This window comes from Rousettus aegyptiacus, unplaced genomic scaffold (genome assembly GCF_014176215.1).
Source record: "Rousettus aegyptiacus isolate mRouAeg1 unplaced genomic scaffold, mRouAeg1.p scaffold_m13_p_3, whole genome shotgun sequence".
NCBI lineage: Eukaryota > Metazoa > Chordata > Mammalia > Chiroptera > Pteropodidae > Rousettus > Rousettus aegyptiacus.
The window spans coordinates 162,058,033-162,074,626 of record NW_023416306.1 but is presented as its reverse complement, the minus strand read 5'-3'; the positions used below and the strand labels follow the sequence as shown (position 1 = coordinate 162,074,626).

The 16,594-nt window shown below is 39.0% G+C and overlaps 1 pseudogene; it reads right to left on the bottom strand.

The window, feature by feature from the left end:
- Positions 1-16,263: 16,263 nt before the first annotated feature.
- On the bottom strand, positions 16,264-16,382 carry LOC118600720 (annotated as a pseudogene).
- Between the last annotated feature and the right edge of the window lie 212 nt (positions 16,383-16,594).

Sequence of the window (16,594 nt, the reverse complement as noted above, 5' to 3'; positions counted from 1 at the left end):
TTGAAGTAGATCACAATTTCAATATTAGTCATGCTATAGTCCTTTTTTACGGTGTCAATTTTTATAAAATTGTTGTTGTTGCAGTGATAAAAAATGCAAAAAATTAATAGAGGGCAAGAAATGAGGGTAAGTGTTTGGTATGATACCAACATTTAAGAATTTGTTCTAGGTTCAATAGGCATATACATCCCATTAGTAATATGACTGAAATAAAATATCTTATGTTTCCTTTAATTTTGTGTATTATTTTTTGAATGGCCATTAACTATGATATAAATTATAAATAGTTATTAAGTCAGTAGGACCTAATTGCTTAATAAATGAAACTGTTAGTTATGTCTTCCTTTTTTCTAAGTGCTGTAAAAGTACTTATTTAGAGACCGAATGCTGTAAATCAAGAAAGTTTGAGACCCTCTGGTACATTGTATATTTGTACTCTCTTCAACACCTAGAGTACCTTATATAGTAGATATTCAATCAATACTTTATTTGAAATTATTTATGTTCATGGTATTATAGTAAATTTCCTTAAATAAAATTTTGCTTCCATTTGACATGAATAAAATATACAGAAGAACTCAAAACGAGAAAAGCAGCAAGCAGCAGACCTGTCCATATACACTGATCTGCGATAGGTACAATAGTTGTGAAATGTCACTAAATGACAGAATTTTGCCTCATATAGTTCCCAGGAGACAGGTCATTTTTAAATTAACTTTTATACCACTTCTCTTAAAAGCAAAGAAACAAACAAACATAAACTTTTCCATATATCCAAACTCTTCAATGTCTAAGAAGATGAAAGGAAAGTATTTGACCTGATATCAAACTTATGGCATTAAAAAGATATCTAGTGAAGGTGAGGGCAGCATTAGTCTGAACATGCGCAGTCAGGGTCAGCCATCCTATAAGGCTATATGGTTTGGTTTGAGATAAATCCTAAGGAAGCTGTCAGACGCTGGGTAAATGACACACACAAAATACCCAAACATTCTATTACTCTAGATGAGGAGCAAATTAACATCAGCACCAAGCAGTTTCTGATATTTAGCAGAAAATATTTCCAGAAGGATATGCACACTTACAATAAATTAAATATACAAAGGCATAGAGGTTTCTTATTCTCCGAGATAGGAATATTTCCACGACTAAGACATTTTCTAAAACGGACAGTCCGTTGCAGGGTATCATGGGAGATTAGACTGAACAGTCAGGATGAGTGAATATTGTCGTGGACAAGGAGCAGAAGAAAGTAGCCAGGATTCAGAGGGAGTAGAAGGCAACAGAGATCACACTTCGCAGATTTTACAGTTTTGCCTCAGGCCAGCCCTGGGGCTAACCAGACAGTCCTGTTGTTACTTAAAATTTAAATTCTTAGTTTTATATATAAATATATCCTTCCTCTCATTTGCAGTGGTTTCTGTGGGTAGATAGGGTAGATATAACTCTTAGGGGTCACTCAGTATGAATGGCTTTTTGGAAGCTTAATGAGTTCTCTTGAAAGGAATTTTAAAAATTATTTTTTCTTTTCAAAAAATCTGTTGCCCATATGTCATTTTGTTTTTCATTGAATTGTGAAATTCTGATCAAGAAATAGAGGAGAAGGCAAGGAGGTAGTTGTTATATTCCTTTGAAAAATGACTTGAGTAGTAAATGTGATATTTGGCTATTTTTGCATCAATTTAATTTCAAAGTTGGAAGTGGGTAACCTGTGCAGTTGTTTCTCCTTGAAATACTGAAAAGGCTGGTAAGGAGTACTTGTATTCAGCATTGTAGTCAATCAACAATGGGCTTATTGTTGTTTTAAAAAAAAATTATCTAAAACCTGAAAACAAAGAAAAGGATGATTCTATGTCCTTTCAATGTTGTATTGGGATGTTGTTTAACAGGCTCACACAAGTTTTATGTAGTTATTTAGGAGAATACACATTCGTTTGACTTTGCTATTTACTACTGTTCATTAGAGGATGTTAGCTTGAGGATGCCTTCCAGTAAGAGAGAAAATCAAAGTTATAGTTTTATTGCTCTGTCGAGCATCAATCAATTTTATATCTATTACTAAATTAATTTCAATATTCCTTTGACTAACTCGCTATATACTTCACCATTCCTAAGGTGCTTTAAACTACCTTTACCATCTTACTGGTTCTCTCTTCAATTAATGAGCTGAATAAAACATTAGGAACATGATGATTCTATATTTGCATGAGAGTTGTTTTTGTCTTTTCAAAAATTATACTACGATACCAATTGAATGGATAATCTTTGCAGCATTCTTTGACCCACCTCTTTAAATCAATCAGTTCTCACACTATTAACTGTTTAGAATTCCAGACAGGCTTAAACTGTAATTTAAATGAGGAAGAAGTGCTCATTAGAAAAACTGCCTATGCAGTTCAAGTTATTCATGTGTGTTGGCCATATGTTTTCTGGCCAGAAATGATGCCTTTTAACAGAAATATATGTTGTATCCCCAGAGCAGACATCACATTATCTTGGCAACTAAATGAAGCATATCTGGGGATGGAAATGGTAGGGTATGAAACTATTAATTGTGGAGTGCCTACCACATGCTAAGCAGTTGTTATTCATGCTCTAATTTAGTTTTTAAAATAGCCCTTTAGGGTAAAATTATTGTCTTTGCTGTATAGAAGAGAAAATGAAATTCAAAGAGGTAAATTTATTTGGCCAAACTACATTACATGAGTCAAACCCAGGTTTATATAACTCCAAAGTCAAATTCTTTTATTGTGGAACCGTACCTGAAAGGATTTTCATGACATTGGCTAGAAATTATTCAATGAATAAGAATACTCAATAATAAACCAAAATCATCACTTTTTTCCTTTGATAATGACCAAAAGTTTTGATTAAGGATTTATAATGACATTCTCAGTACTTTGGCACCATAACTTACAGAGTTTATAGTACATAGAACTAGAATGAATGGACATTTTAAGGGATCGAAAGAAAATATTTAAGGACTAATTTTAAGAACTTCTTTTATAGTCTTATATTCTTTTATATTTTATAGAAGATTCCAATTTGGGCAACTCCTCATCATGCTTATTTTGGGTGGTGATAACACTGTGTCAACTATGGAATTGAAGGGGATAGATCCTCTTGTCTCCCTGCTTCGGAGTATCCATGGGTGGGTACTTCCAATTTTGGCTAGGTCGCTAAGTCACTCTTTTCTGAAATTCTCAACTATAGTGGATGATATAAATATATGGGGACACTCAGAGGTCAGTCTCATTTCAGGAGCCAAGTAGGTATGTGGATCAGACTATTTCTGCAGAATGCTGCTTGCCGTGGCTCCTATGTAGCTAGTCTTGGAATTCCCTTGATGTGACTGAGACAATTATTGCTTCCACAGTATCCATTTTCCTCTTATTCATTTTGGTAAAGTTTAAGCTGGGCATGTGACTGACAATTACAGACTTAAATTTCCATCCTTCCTTGTAGCTAGATATGGGATGTAAGCAGAAGTGATGGATCCAAGTACAAGGTCACTTCCTTGCCCTGACTCTCTTTCCTTTCTCCGTTTATGCAGTTTTGAGTGAGGTTAATGAAGCAACGAAGCTCTGACCTTTTCTCTCTTCTCCCAAAATAAAGACAAGGCCTTAGGTGATGGCAGAGCAACTGAATGGAAAAAACCTAGACTCACTATTGATTTTGTGGAAAGGGCTGACCAACCTCTGGACTAGCCTGACTTTTTTGTGAGAATGAAGTATAGCACAACAAACATAATCCACTATATTTGGATATCTATTTATTATAGCAGCTGAGTCTCTACTCTACCTGAATAATGTACTTAGATTCCTCCCATTATTTTTGATGCCCGACTTTTCAGACTGCATCACTCTGTGTACTCCTGAAATTCCTCCAGTGAAGTTTCTTTTTGATTAAGAGAGTCAAATTTGGTTTCTGTTGCTCGCCACTATGAACTCTGACTGATAGTTTCTGCTATAATAATATGACTTTGAGTGTTTTCCGCTACAGTAATCATGGTTCTTTGCTGATTATTTTCAGTATATTGTTACCAAACTCTAACCTTTAATAGACCTGCTTTTATTAAGTATGAGTTTAATAAACCTATGGGCAGCTGTTATCATTATGCTTCATAACTCTTAAGAAGATTATTGAAAAGATGGCACAAAACACCAAGGATACCCTGAATTGAACTGCTAGGAAAGATTAGGTAAAAAATATATTGAGTCTATCAGCCCCGCAGAGACCAGTCCCAAGACTAGTATCCACTGCTAGCACTGTGCCTGATACATGGGCGATGTCTAAGGAATTATTTATTGAATCTGTCACTGCGTTATCATATCAGCAACAAGAGGAAATACGTTTCACTGAGTTCTAAATCAGGCAGCTTTTTAGAAATTAATTTAAAAATACATATTTAAACATTGGTAAGGACATAAAAGCAGAACAGAGCGCTATTCTCTTTGTTCCTGTATATTCCACATTTCCTTAGCAGAGGTGCTTTTGAAGCTAGATATCCTCCATGTGCTCCTTCACAGCCATTCATCGCCCTCTCAAGGCTGCTCTTGGCTCCAGGAAGCTGACTTACAGATGATACCTGTCGGGTTCCCGTGTGCTCGGCTTCCTATAGAATTCCCATTTCAGAGGGCAGCCTTAGGTGAGAGAGAAGTGAGAGAGGAGAGTGAGGCTGGGGTGTTGAATCGGGTGGTCCCTTGACTGAAGGACACTGCTCCTTTTAAGGATTCCAACTCTTCATAATCATTTCTCTGTCAAGGGCTGAGTAACTGCTCCCTTAACCCAGCTCTCAGAAGGCTGGCGCAGTAATAGCTCAGGTACTATGAGATCTGAGCCCCTGCACTATCCTTTCAATTCTCTTCCATCCACACTCTTATAGTAGTCATTTGGTAAGCAAACCTTTCTCGAGTTATCCTAATTTTCACTTATGTCATTTTTTTTTTCTGTTGGACCCCTTGCTAATACTCATTTTATTCAGAATTTGGAATAAAAATGTTGGTTTAGCTGGCATGCACACTAACAAAAAGACCCAATATAGAGTAGTTTAAAAATATATTGGAATTTATTTCCATTTCATGTTGCAACCAGAGGAAATTGAACAGTGCAGGACTGGTAAGCAGCTCTGCACTATAAACACACCCACTGGCCAAATGGGTCCAAGTTAGCTGCCCTGGTCTCACCATCTCCCTGCCAGCAATAGTGAGGAGACCAGCCAGGGAGCTCACACAGCATCCTTCTAAGGGCAAGAGTCCAGCATGGAGCACGTCACTTCCATTTCCATTGCATGGACATCACCTTTGTCTCGTGGCTGCAGTTAGGGACAGAAAGGCTGGGATAGTCAATCTTTCTTTGGGAAGAATGTGCCTTGCTGACACTCTATTACTGTGGAAGCAGAGGCAAATTGTTATTGAGAACTGACTAATGTAAGGCCAGAAGCTCATTTTAGTTCAAGAGGAGCCAGCTAGACACTGACTCTACCCTAGGGATACAATATTGAATAAGATGCTTCCTCTTTTCAGTGAATTGATGGTCTAATTAGAGAGACAGTCACTGAGACAGAAAATTTCAACAATAAATAGGACATAAGAAAGGTCTGCCACAGGTGGCACAGGAGCGTGGGGGAGGGACAGAAAGTAAGTGCAGAATATAGTTCCATAAAGGCATCATACAAAGGCAATATTTGAGCTACTTGCCATCATAATGACAAAATGTCTCCCTGTCACCAAGTTAGTCACCTGTAAAGTTGCCCGTCCTTATGTGAAGAGAAGACCATAACCATCTCGGGGTCTGCCCAGCTCTCGCTCCCTGACAAATACCAACCTGAGTGGATTTTTCTACAGGATATTGCCATCGCTTTTGTCATGCAGCAGAAGGAAAACTGAGTCACTTGATCCTAAGCTTTACTGATTTCCCCCGAGGTCACTGGTTGAGTTGGTGGAAACCAGAGATAGCTTAGAGTAGAAAAAGAAGAATCCCCTTCAGGCTTGGCATCCATCCTGCAGCGAGAGAACCACAGGGGATGGGAACAACCCCACTCCTTCACAGCCTCCCTTTGGGAAAGTAAGAGGCCCACACAGCAAATTGTATTGAGCTGTGGTTCTCATTCTCCCTGGAGCCTGCTGTGCATTCCAATAGTGGAACATCTGAGACCCAGAGTGACCACATATCTCATCATCAAAGGAACGGTGACCTTTATTCATTCAAATATATTTATCAAATGTCTGCTTGATACCATGCCCCATACTAGAAGCTAGGGAGTTTCTTTTAATCCTTTATATCCTTATAATAAATCTTAATTTATATAAGAAAAACTATATCTCTTCTTTTCCTTTAGAGAACCAGCTCCAAAATCCACTGCTCGTGGCATAAAGAGAGTAGAACCTTCAGAGGTGGTTCTGGGCTCCACTGACCCAGGGACTCCAAAGACCATTGCAGAATGGGAGGGAGAGACTGGTGGGTGTAACTCCAGATTCCCCCAAACCCATTCTGTCAGTCCATGCAAGTCACTGACCTGGACCTTCTGAGTCACGCTCTACATCAAAGGGTCTGGGATACCATATATTAAATTTCTCAGGTTCCTTTGTCACGTAGCTTCCAGACAGGCTCTGCCAGGGGATGTTCTACAATGCAGGGAGCATGGAAAATGAGGAGAGAAGTCACCTTTTTCTTTCTGGGTCTGGCTATGTCTCCAGCAGTAGTAATAGTGATAGCAGCCATGGAGAGGGTGACAGTAGGGGTGACAGCAGCAATGCTCTGATTACACAGGCTCTTGCTATCTCCTCAGGGGACTCATACCCTCCCCTGGAAAGCCCCTCCGTGGAAACTGATCCTGGGGTCTCAATAATGTTTCCTGTTTTGCTTCTCTAGTCCATAGCTATAACCACTACCTGTATTTAATCCTCTGTGTTTGAAATACCTGTAGTGATTTCTGTTTTCCTATTTGGATACTGACAAACCCAAACAGGGTATGCACAGCTGTTGGTTATTTAAACAAAGGCAAACAGAAAAGAATTAAGCGTAATTATTATAGAACAATCAGGGACTTCTAAACGCTGCTAGATTTTAAATCTTTATAAGAAATGGGATGAAGATAAAGTTGGTGCCCTGAGCATTGGGTATGATAGGAAGCCTATATTTTAGAGATGGCTGCCACTCCTTTATCGGTTTATAGTCCCTGGAAGAGATTCATCTAGTTAAACATACATATCTGTAAATCTATGCTGGGCAGGAAGTGATAATTTGTCAGTACTGCTGCTGGTCTAGACACCACTCACATATCATAAAGAGTCTCAGAAATGGACTTCTCTGGCCATTGGATTGTTCACTGTGGAAACAGGGGAGGTTGAGGAAATGGTAATGGGTTATATTCCTTTGACTATGTGTCATGCCCACTATAGTGACTTAAGTTTAAGCTTGGCCAAATTGAATCCTTTGTTCCCTTGTCCCCATAACAGAATCCTATTGAAGGGTATAATCACCTATCGATTATCCTCTCCTACCTCAACACAATGTTCAGAATGTCATGAGTATATTTGTCAAAATTAAAGCATTATCTTGGAGATAAATTTGACCCGATTACAAACAAGTGAGACAAGCACAAAGTTAGCCAAGGAAAAAAATGTACAAAAGAGAGACAAGAGGTATGAGGTATGACCATTTAAAGCCTGACACTAAAAGCTAAGGTAATTGCAATGTGATTGATCACAAAATAATGGAGTTTATCAGCCTGAGAATGAAGGGAAGGACCAGAACTAAAAGAATAAAATAACCATGAAAAGCAGACTTAAACCAACACAAGGGGTCAGCAAATAAGTTCTAATGGACTCAGAAATGAGGGCTAACAGGAGTTCAGCTTCTTTGAAGACTTCCGAAGGGTATATTAATTCAAAACCAAGATAAAAGAGGAACCCATAATCCCAACTTGTAGAGGAAATAATGAAATATTAATATGTATGTAGCAGGGGAATTTGAGTCTGAAAATGGACAGGCCATCAAGATACGATGGGGAAAAATTATAGGGGAACATATGAAGAGCAGGAGAGAAGCAAGGAGGCTATGTTTGGAAGTTTTATAAAGAAGAACAAAGCATTGTTACAGATGGGAAGCAAGATTTTAAAATGTGTGGCTTCTTTTTCACAGTATGATCCTGTAAACCATAGCAAGGAGAGGACTGGCATTCTTAACAGGGATATTGCACTGACTTGGCAATGGTAGTGACTATATAATTTATCTCCCAGAGACACTTTTGAAGGTAAAATAGTTATTCTGGACAACAGGCATTAACCGAAATGGTCTCATGAAACTAGGGCATTGGATCATTCCACTTATGGGGAGAAATATACAGCAAAATGGTTACTGTGAGGTTGATATGAAACATGGACAAGACCATGGAAGCGTGGATCAAAACAAACAGACAGAGACACGGGCAAACAAATGGCAAATCTGTTCTGTTTCCCTCTTCTCTTCTAACAAAGAATGCAAATGTCATCAAGCCTAAAAGCTCAGCTTTTCCAGAAGGGTGGGAAGGGGGTGCCAACTCCTACTTATGCTGGAACAGCTAGTTGAATCAAGAAGTACCTGTGGCCCAGCAAGTTGTCATGGTGATGGGGAAGGCAAAAGCTAGGTATCAATAGCTAATACTTGAAAGAATGAGCAAGGGCAGGAACATAAAGGAAAGTGAGAACAATTTAGGAAAAACACAACCAAAGAACATGTCTCTTGATTCTATTAACTGACCCAAAATTGTCTCAGGGGTTAGATCAGCCAGTGGAGTGGCAGGCCAAAGCCAGGGGTAGTCAGGTCCTTCCTCTTCCCATGACCTTGGTTGGTAGGTTAAGATTTCCTCTGGGAAGGTGGGGTGTGCGACTGTGGAGAAAGAAATACAAATGTCTATAGGGACCGGGCACATAACAAAAATAAATGAAATTGGGCTGTTCTAAGTAATCAGGAATATTGGAGTGTGGAGCAAATTTGAGAATGCATTTCAATCTAAAGTTAGTCAGTTCAAAGCAAAGCAAGACAAAACAGAAATGTTCCTGTCAAATCAACATCTTCCAGAGGTCCTTGAACACCTTTTTGCAACCCCTAGTCTTTACTTAAGTTCCCATGACTAGTCGCCTCTTGTCAGAGTAAGGGGATACTCGCTTCTTCATGAATCTAAGGGTGAGGAGGGTCAACCGAGTTTGATTTGGCGAGGACCAGGAATGCACCCCTGAGAGTTCAGACACTGTCTACACACCTCTATAGCGTCAAGTGTTCTCGACGTGCGGGCCAGAAGGAGGCTCAGGGAGCAGAAGAAGAGTGTCGTATCTCATTGGAGTTTTGATTTATGAGACATGCTGCTGAAATTCATCTATTTGGCAAATATCTGACAAGAGCTTACTATGTGGGGGACAATGAGCTACGAGCCAGGTGGGCGATGACCCTCTCCTTACAGATCTGGTCATCCGGCAAAGAAGGTGGATATTTAACAAGTGATTTAAAAAAAGGTGTTATGATTGTGGCAGTAGAAAGTGTTACAGAATATAGTGCAGGGAAATTAAAAAGGCTCGTGTTCTCTCTCTCTCTCTCTCTCATTATTCATCCCTTAATTATTTGCACTAAAATATTTACTGCATAAGAATGAATGCGGTGTATACATTCAATTGCTATATACATTCCTTAGTCTTTAATTATTCTGAACACTTGCAAGGGGTGTAGGAGAAAAAGGTCACACAACTGGATCTCGTCAGGAAGTCTGACTGAAAGATCTTGGTTGATAGGCAGATCCTGATCGTAATCAGCTTAGGGCAAAATGGTGAATTCCGTTGAGCTGTGTCATTGACCTTTCTGCTTTAAAAGTTCCTATATCCTCTCCCACCTCTCAAAATTCTACCTCAGTTACGCCGACTCTGCTCTCCAGTTTCGTGGGGCATCTCTGACTCTGTCTTGTTCTTTAGCAGCCTGCCCCACACACCTCCCCCGCCACGTGCTCAGTGCTTTGTGCTCTAGAGGTGTGTCCAACTAAGCAGCTCCCTTTCCTGTGCCTGCAGAACGCTTGCTCCCCTGGTGCCAGGCTGTGTGGCCAGGGAAGATATTCATACACACTGAGTTCTCAAAGTGTGAGTGTGGTAAGCAGAATTTTAAAGACATCTCCCTAAGATGCCTGTCCCCCATTATTCGGTCAAACTCTAATCCAGGTACTCTGATGGGACTTTGCAGATGAAATGAAATTACTAATTGTCTGACCTTAACATGGTGATATTATTCTGGGTTATCGAGCTGCCTCAGCGTAACCAGGGAAGAAGGCACAAGAATCTAAGAGATATGGCAGGGGGAGGCAGAGGAAAGATGGGGCAAAAGAGGACCCAGTCAGATCAGTTCTACTTTGTGTTTTTGCTTTTAAGTCATGAAATTAGAGAGAGGAGGCGCTGCTTTGTAGGGGCCTTCACCAATTCATTTCAGATGTGGCTAGCTTTTATTCTAAAGATTGAAAAAGCTAAATTGTTATCATTTTTCTCTTAAAAAGAATTTTTTTTTTGATAAAGTACTAGAAACATCTGGCTTTGCTAGATAAGCATTTCAGTCTTTTGAATACAAATATGATGAAGATGATATTGAAGTACGTTTACAAAATGATTTTCCTTTTAATAGTTTTCATTAACTTGTTATTTTTCCACATTGATGGTCCTCATGTGATTCGTCTCTGGCCAAGTCCATAATTTAAGGTTATGTAAGGGTTAGAGCCGCTTTCGTAGCTGCTGGCCCTGGCTAGTCCCAGGCACAGGAGTGGGACATGGAAAGTCTGGAGGCAGACAATCTGAAGCACAGTGTTTTCTGAGACAGGGGATTGGGGCAGAGGCTAGTTGTTTGCCTGAATGGGTAATATTGATGACAAATGCATTAATGAATGAAAACCACTTAAAGGTAGCATTATGATTTAATATTAAACTTTAAAATGATGTTAACCAATTCATTTATTCAATAAATGAGTGATATTATGTGCCAGGTGTTGTTCTTGGGAATTTTTTTAGAAGGAATTAATACAAGCCTATTCCTTGGTGCCTTAGCACATGTTCAGTGCATGTGATGGTTATGTCTGAAAAGACATGGCAGTAACTGTGAGACGTATAAATTATAGTAACGAGAGGTGTTGTAATGAGGAGCACAATGTACCTGACTTTGAGTAAATGACTTGATTCTCAGTTCTCGTTTGTAAAATGGGCGTAATACCAATCTTGCAAGACTTCATAAGAACTACCGATTGTGCACAAAAAGTGTTTTTCGTAATTTCCTGGCACGGAGTGACTGCTAAAAGGTAAAAAGGTAGTTACTATGCTGCTGCTACTACTTCTGCTGCTGCCGCAAATACTGCAAATCCAAAATCCTTCCTCATCCACAATTCTAAAGGAAAAAGGATTCTTTTTTCCTAAATCACTTTGATGGCAAAACCGACAAAACTGGTGTGAAGCTACTTATAGACCATACTGTCCTACTTAGTGTGAATATTGAACACACAAATCTCTTGAACTAATAATGCGTTTAATTATGGGATTTGGTCCCGGTCCCTGATACAAACGTTAAGTCAAATGCTGCTCAGGCAACATACAGTTGTTGTTGTTGTTTTTAAATCCCAAAACAACAGCAACAAAAAGCAAACAAAACAAAAAACTGAAAATGACCGCGATCTAACTCTATACCACTTTTGGTGCTGTACCAAGTAGTATATATCTTTTCTATCACTTAGTATTAAATTCTTCAACTAAGATATGTACATTTTTTGCTGAAGGTATAACTTTTTATAAACAGATGGTATAATTCGCCAATGTAATATAGAGTAATTATCCCTCCAGAAATGTGTTTCTTGAGTAAAAGCTTATTTTGCATAGATTTCATTTGCAATTTTGCATGCTGTGGTTGATAAATAAATATAAAAAAAAATAGAGAATCTTAGCAAGTTGTTATCTTCTGCTCGTGTTTTGTTTACTGTGACGCATTTCTCATGTTCCGAAGTGTTTGGTGAGATAGACAACAATTTCCTGCAGAAATTTCCTAATACCAGCAGAAACATAGCAGAAAGCGGTGCTGGGGCAAGCCAAGAAAGAGACAAAGAAAAAAAATTCCAAAGACGAATGTTCCCAAAATTCACATTTAGGCTGAAATAGAAGTATATGATTGTTTCAGTTTTGCAGCTTCAGGCTGTCTCTGTCCTACCTTGGAGGAAAAAAAAAAAAATACACACACTTGGTCATGTCAGCCTCCTTCAGCCTATTACTTTATTCTTCTCAAAATGGCTACAACGACTGTGAGTTAGAGAGAAAGAATATGAACCAGGGTTCCAGTTTTCTCCTCTTTGATGTCTATTCTTTATAGCTCCTTATGCAGCGACAGAAGTGATGACTAAACAAATGGGGAAACGCTCCTTCGTTCAATAAGTGAATCGGGGTCTACCAGGCTGTTGAGTGTATCTTTTTAACCAGCATTTCAGGGGAGATATAGGCTGCTGAAACACTCTGGTGTCCTCTGTGTTGCCACAGGCACCACATGGTGAGAAAACTCAGCGCTTGATGAAAGGCGCAACGTAAGTCCAGGTCCAAGGAGCCGGGCTTTCATCTTATGGGGAAGGTGATGAAGGTCATTGCAGAAGCCAAGCGGAATTAGACAGTGACTATCATAGGAGGGAAGGTCATCGGGGGAGCTTGATATAAAGTCTGGACTAGAAGGAGACCTAGTGCAGAAAAGTACAAAAATATGAAACACATTATAGCGCATGACAATAGACACTTCCACGTTCATTGCTCTCAGCTGGACCACCTCATTTGAACATTATTACCAGACACTTGGCCAAATGGTGAGACATTAGATGAAGATTCTCTGCATTTCATAGAGTTCATACTATTTCAGAATAAATGAAAATTGTAGGAGTTTAACTTATATCCCTCCCAAGAAACTATATATAAGTAAATTTAGACACTTGTCTAACACCTGCAAAGAGTGTTTATTTGTTTTCAGCTACTCTGTTTTATTCTAATTGTATTCCACGTTGAATTTTTTAAACAGATGTGTGAAACTCATACATTAGTTGCATGAGACATCTAATTAATTAAACTTCTCGCAAGCTGAGAGTCAAAATAGAATTTTATTTAAATGTAGGCACTAGAAATTGAATTTCCCCTGAATCTTTTCTCTAAAATTCAAATATATTTTAGCGAAATTGCCGAAGGAAAGCAATGTTCCCTGAGAACAACTTTAGGGAAAACTGTAAGGCAATTTAGGAAATAGAAGTTGCATTGGAGGACATTTCTAATTTATTTTCTCAAAAATGTAGCCATAAAAGTATTTTCCTTTGGAAGCTGATGTCTCATCTCACTGTCCGTAGAGTCATATTATCTACCCTGGGCAGAATATTTGCTTCAATATATAGCTGATATTAGTTTAAATGATTGTCTTTGATCTAGCAATGCAAAATGAGTCAATAGTTTCACAGAAAGGTTAAGTATTAAAAACATTTAAGCTCCATTTCCGATTCTTAGTGGCTCTAACTGTGAGGTCAGTTTGATACACTGCAGAAAAATGACTCTAATATAGAAAGTGTAATTTAAAAAACAATTCTTAGTGGTGCCTAAGTGTTTTGGCCCATGCATTCAAAACTTCTGTAGTTATCTAAAGAAGTGGTTCCCAGCCAGAGATCTGCAAACTCCTCAAAAGTCTACAACAATCGATTTAGGACAGTGGTGGGAAGAAGGGTGGATTGGAGGCATGACGCTGTTATCAAGTCTTTTCTTTCCGCTAGGCTATGCAGTCTTTTAAGACACTCCATTGTTATTATCTGTTTTGTGCTTGTGCCCACATTATAAAAACTAAGTTTGATATTACTGATTGGCTAATAGACAAATTAATTATGTTTTCTCTATTTTTGAAATAAAATCTTCAAAATTTTGGGCTTTGTATAGTAAAATATAAAAAGATAAGAGACTATTGTTCTAAAGTAAAACATCACTTCTTAGACTCTATTTCTCACCTGCAGCCAAGACCGCTGACCATTAGGCAATCTACTTTTGTCTTAGCATTTCTGCCTTCTGGTTTCCCCAGAGATTCATTTGATTTCTCTTCTCTCTTGACCAGGAAAATTGTAAGGGACTCTGCCCAGCTAGAAGAGTCCATGGCATATCCAGCCAGTTTGTGAAACTGGATCCAGTCTGGTTTCTCTTTCAGAAAAAAATGACAAACTCAAGGGGTAATTGAAGAAAGTTTAATCAAAACTTTTGCAAAGCTGGGGCAGGATTAAGAGAACCACATAGAGATTATTAAGTAACCAGGGACCAGGCTGTTCTTGAAAGGACAAGAAAGAACAATCGCGACAGTCCAACTAAAACTGCAGCACTTGGATTGCGCCACCCAAGAAGAGAATTCAGTGGACATGTGCAGCCACTGCCAACCCAGGTCTAGCAGAAAAGCAGCTGAGGAATACCCATCCTGCCTTGCTTCCACCATCCTGTCTCCTACTGATGCCCCCAGTGTCTGAACCCAACTGAAAGCAAGTGGAGGGCTGCCCTGCTGATGTAGCTTGTAGAGCTTAGCTCCAGGAATCCAGAGTGAGTCATTGAAGTGTGGAGCTGGTGCGGGAAATGGAAAATGAGAGCATCATTTTCAGCCTTAGTACAACACAGTGAACTGTTCTGCTGAAGAAATGCACTCTCAAGTCTAGGGTTCACCAGTATGACTCTGGGCAAGTCGCTCAGTGGCTCTAAACATCCTTTTTATCTGATATGTAAAATGGACTTTGTATGGTTGTGACTATTAAAATGAAATAGGTTCATATAAATGTGAATACAGCTGACTGTATTTCATCAAGTCTAAGAGGTGCTGTATAGGATTGAATAGTATCCACCCAAAGTTTTCAGAATGTGAGTACTGTAGTCTGAATGCCTGTGTCCTCCAAAAATCATGTGCTGAAATACTAACCCCCAAAGGTGATTATATTAATAGATGGGTCCTTTGGGAGGCAATTAGGTCATGAAGATGGAGCCCTCATAATTAGAATTAGTGCTCTTATAAAAGAGACTCCACAGAGCAGCCTAGCCCCTTCCAGCCTGTGAGGATACCATGAGGGATCTGCATCACAGAAGAGGGCCCTCACCTGATGATGCTGGCACCCTGATCACAGACTATCACCCTCCAGAATTGTGAGAAATACATTTCTGCTGTCTATAACACTTTATATCCACTCTGTGGTATTCTGTCACAGAAACCTGAAAGGACTCAGATGGTGACCTCACTTGAAAATAGTCTTTTCAAATATAATTAGTTAAGTTAAGCTGAATTCATGCTGGATTAGTGTGGACTCTAAATACATTGAATGCTGCCATCATAAGAAGGCCATGGGAACATATAGTGAGAGACACAGGGAGAATTAGATGTGAATACAGAGGCAGAGACTGAAGTGATGTGTCTACAAGCTAAGGAATTTTAGCAACCACAAGAAGCTAGGAGAGAAGAAAGGATTCTCTCTCAGAGCCTTCAGAGGGAGTCTGGCCTGGCTGATGCCTTGATTTCAGACTTGTAGCCTCCAGAACAGTGAGAGAATAAATTTCTGTTGTTCTAAGTCACCTAGTATGTGGCACTTTGTTATGACAGCCCTAGAAAACCAATACTTATACTTTCATTCTCATGTTTTTAACATCTCAGAAATCAAGACACATCTAGAAACAGATGCCATCTGTCAGTCGGGCATATCCATTCACCTCCTCCCACCCCCTACCCCAACCTCAGCAACGAACCTGGCAGAATGGGTGTCAGCAATTTTGATGACCAATTTTTCAATCTAGGAAACAAAGTACTGGCGTAAAAAAAAGGTGATGAGGTAAATTTGACAAGTTACCAAAATTCAAAATTAAGCTTAATTCTAATAATCGTTTGCTTGCTGTAGGAGCTCGGCACCAATGAAATTTAGTTATTTTATTCATTCTTTAAAGGAACTCTATTACAATGGTCTTGATTGCACTGATGTCACAGTCTTAGTCCAAGAGTGATTTGAAGGTGGATCCTGAACACGAGGAAGTTTGGAAAAATGTGGAAGAATTTGTCTCAGTTGATGAATTTCATTTTAAATATGCAAACTCTTGCTATATGATCAGAATCCATTTTGAAATAAGTCTGAGCGAATTATCTCAGTATACATAAAATATTTTATTTTATTTTTTTGCAAGGCAACTCTTGGTTGATGTCACAGATTTCAAGGACCTTATCAATTTATAATCCCTTATTTTTTAATTTTTATGCCTACAGCTCCTGGTCTTTTTAGGTGGTCTCCCATCTAAGTACTAACCAGGTCCGAGCCTGCTTAGCTTTTGAGATCAGATGGGATTGGTCTTGTTCAGGGTGGCATGGCCGTAGACATGAAATAAAAATTTTAAGTACAATTGTCCCTCGGTATCTTTGGGGGATTAGTTTGAGGACTTCTGTAGATACCAAAATCTGCAGATGCTCAAGTCCTTTCTATAAAATGGCTTAACATTTGCATATAACGTATGCACATCCTCCTATATACCTTAAGTCATCTCTAGGTTACTTATAGTACTGACTACAATATAATCCCTATGTAAATAGT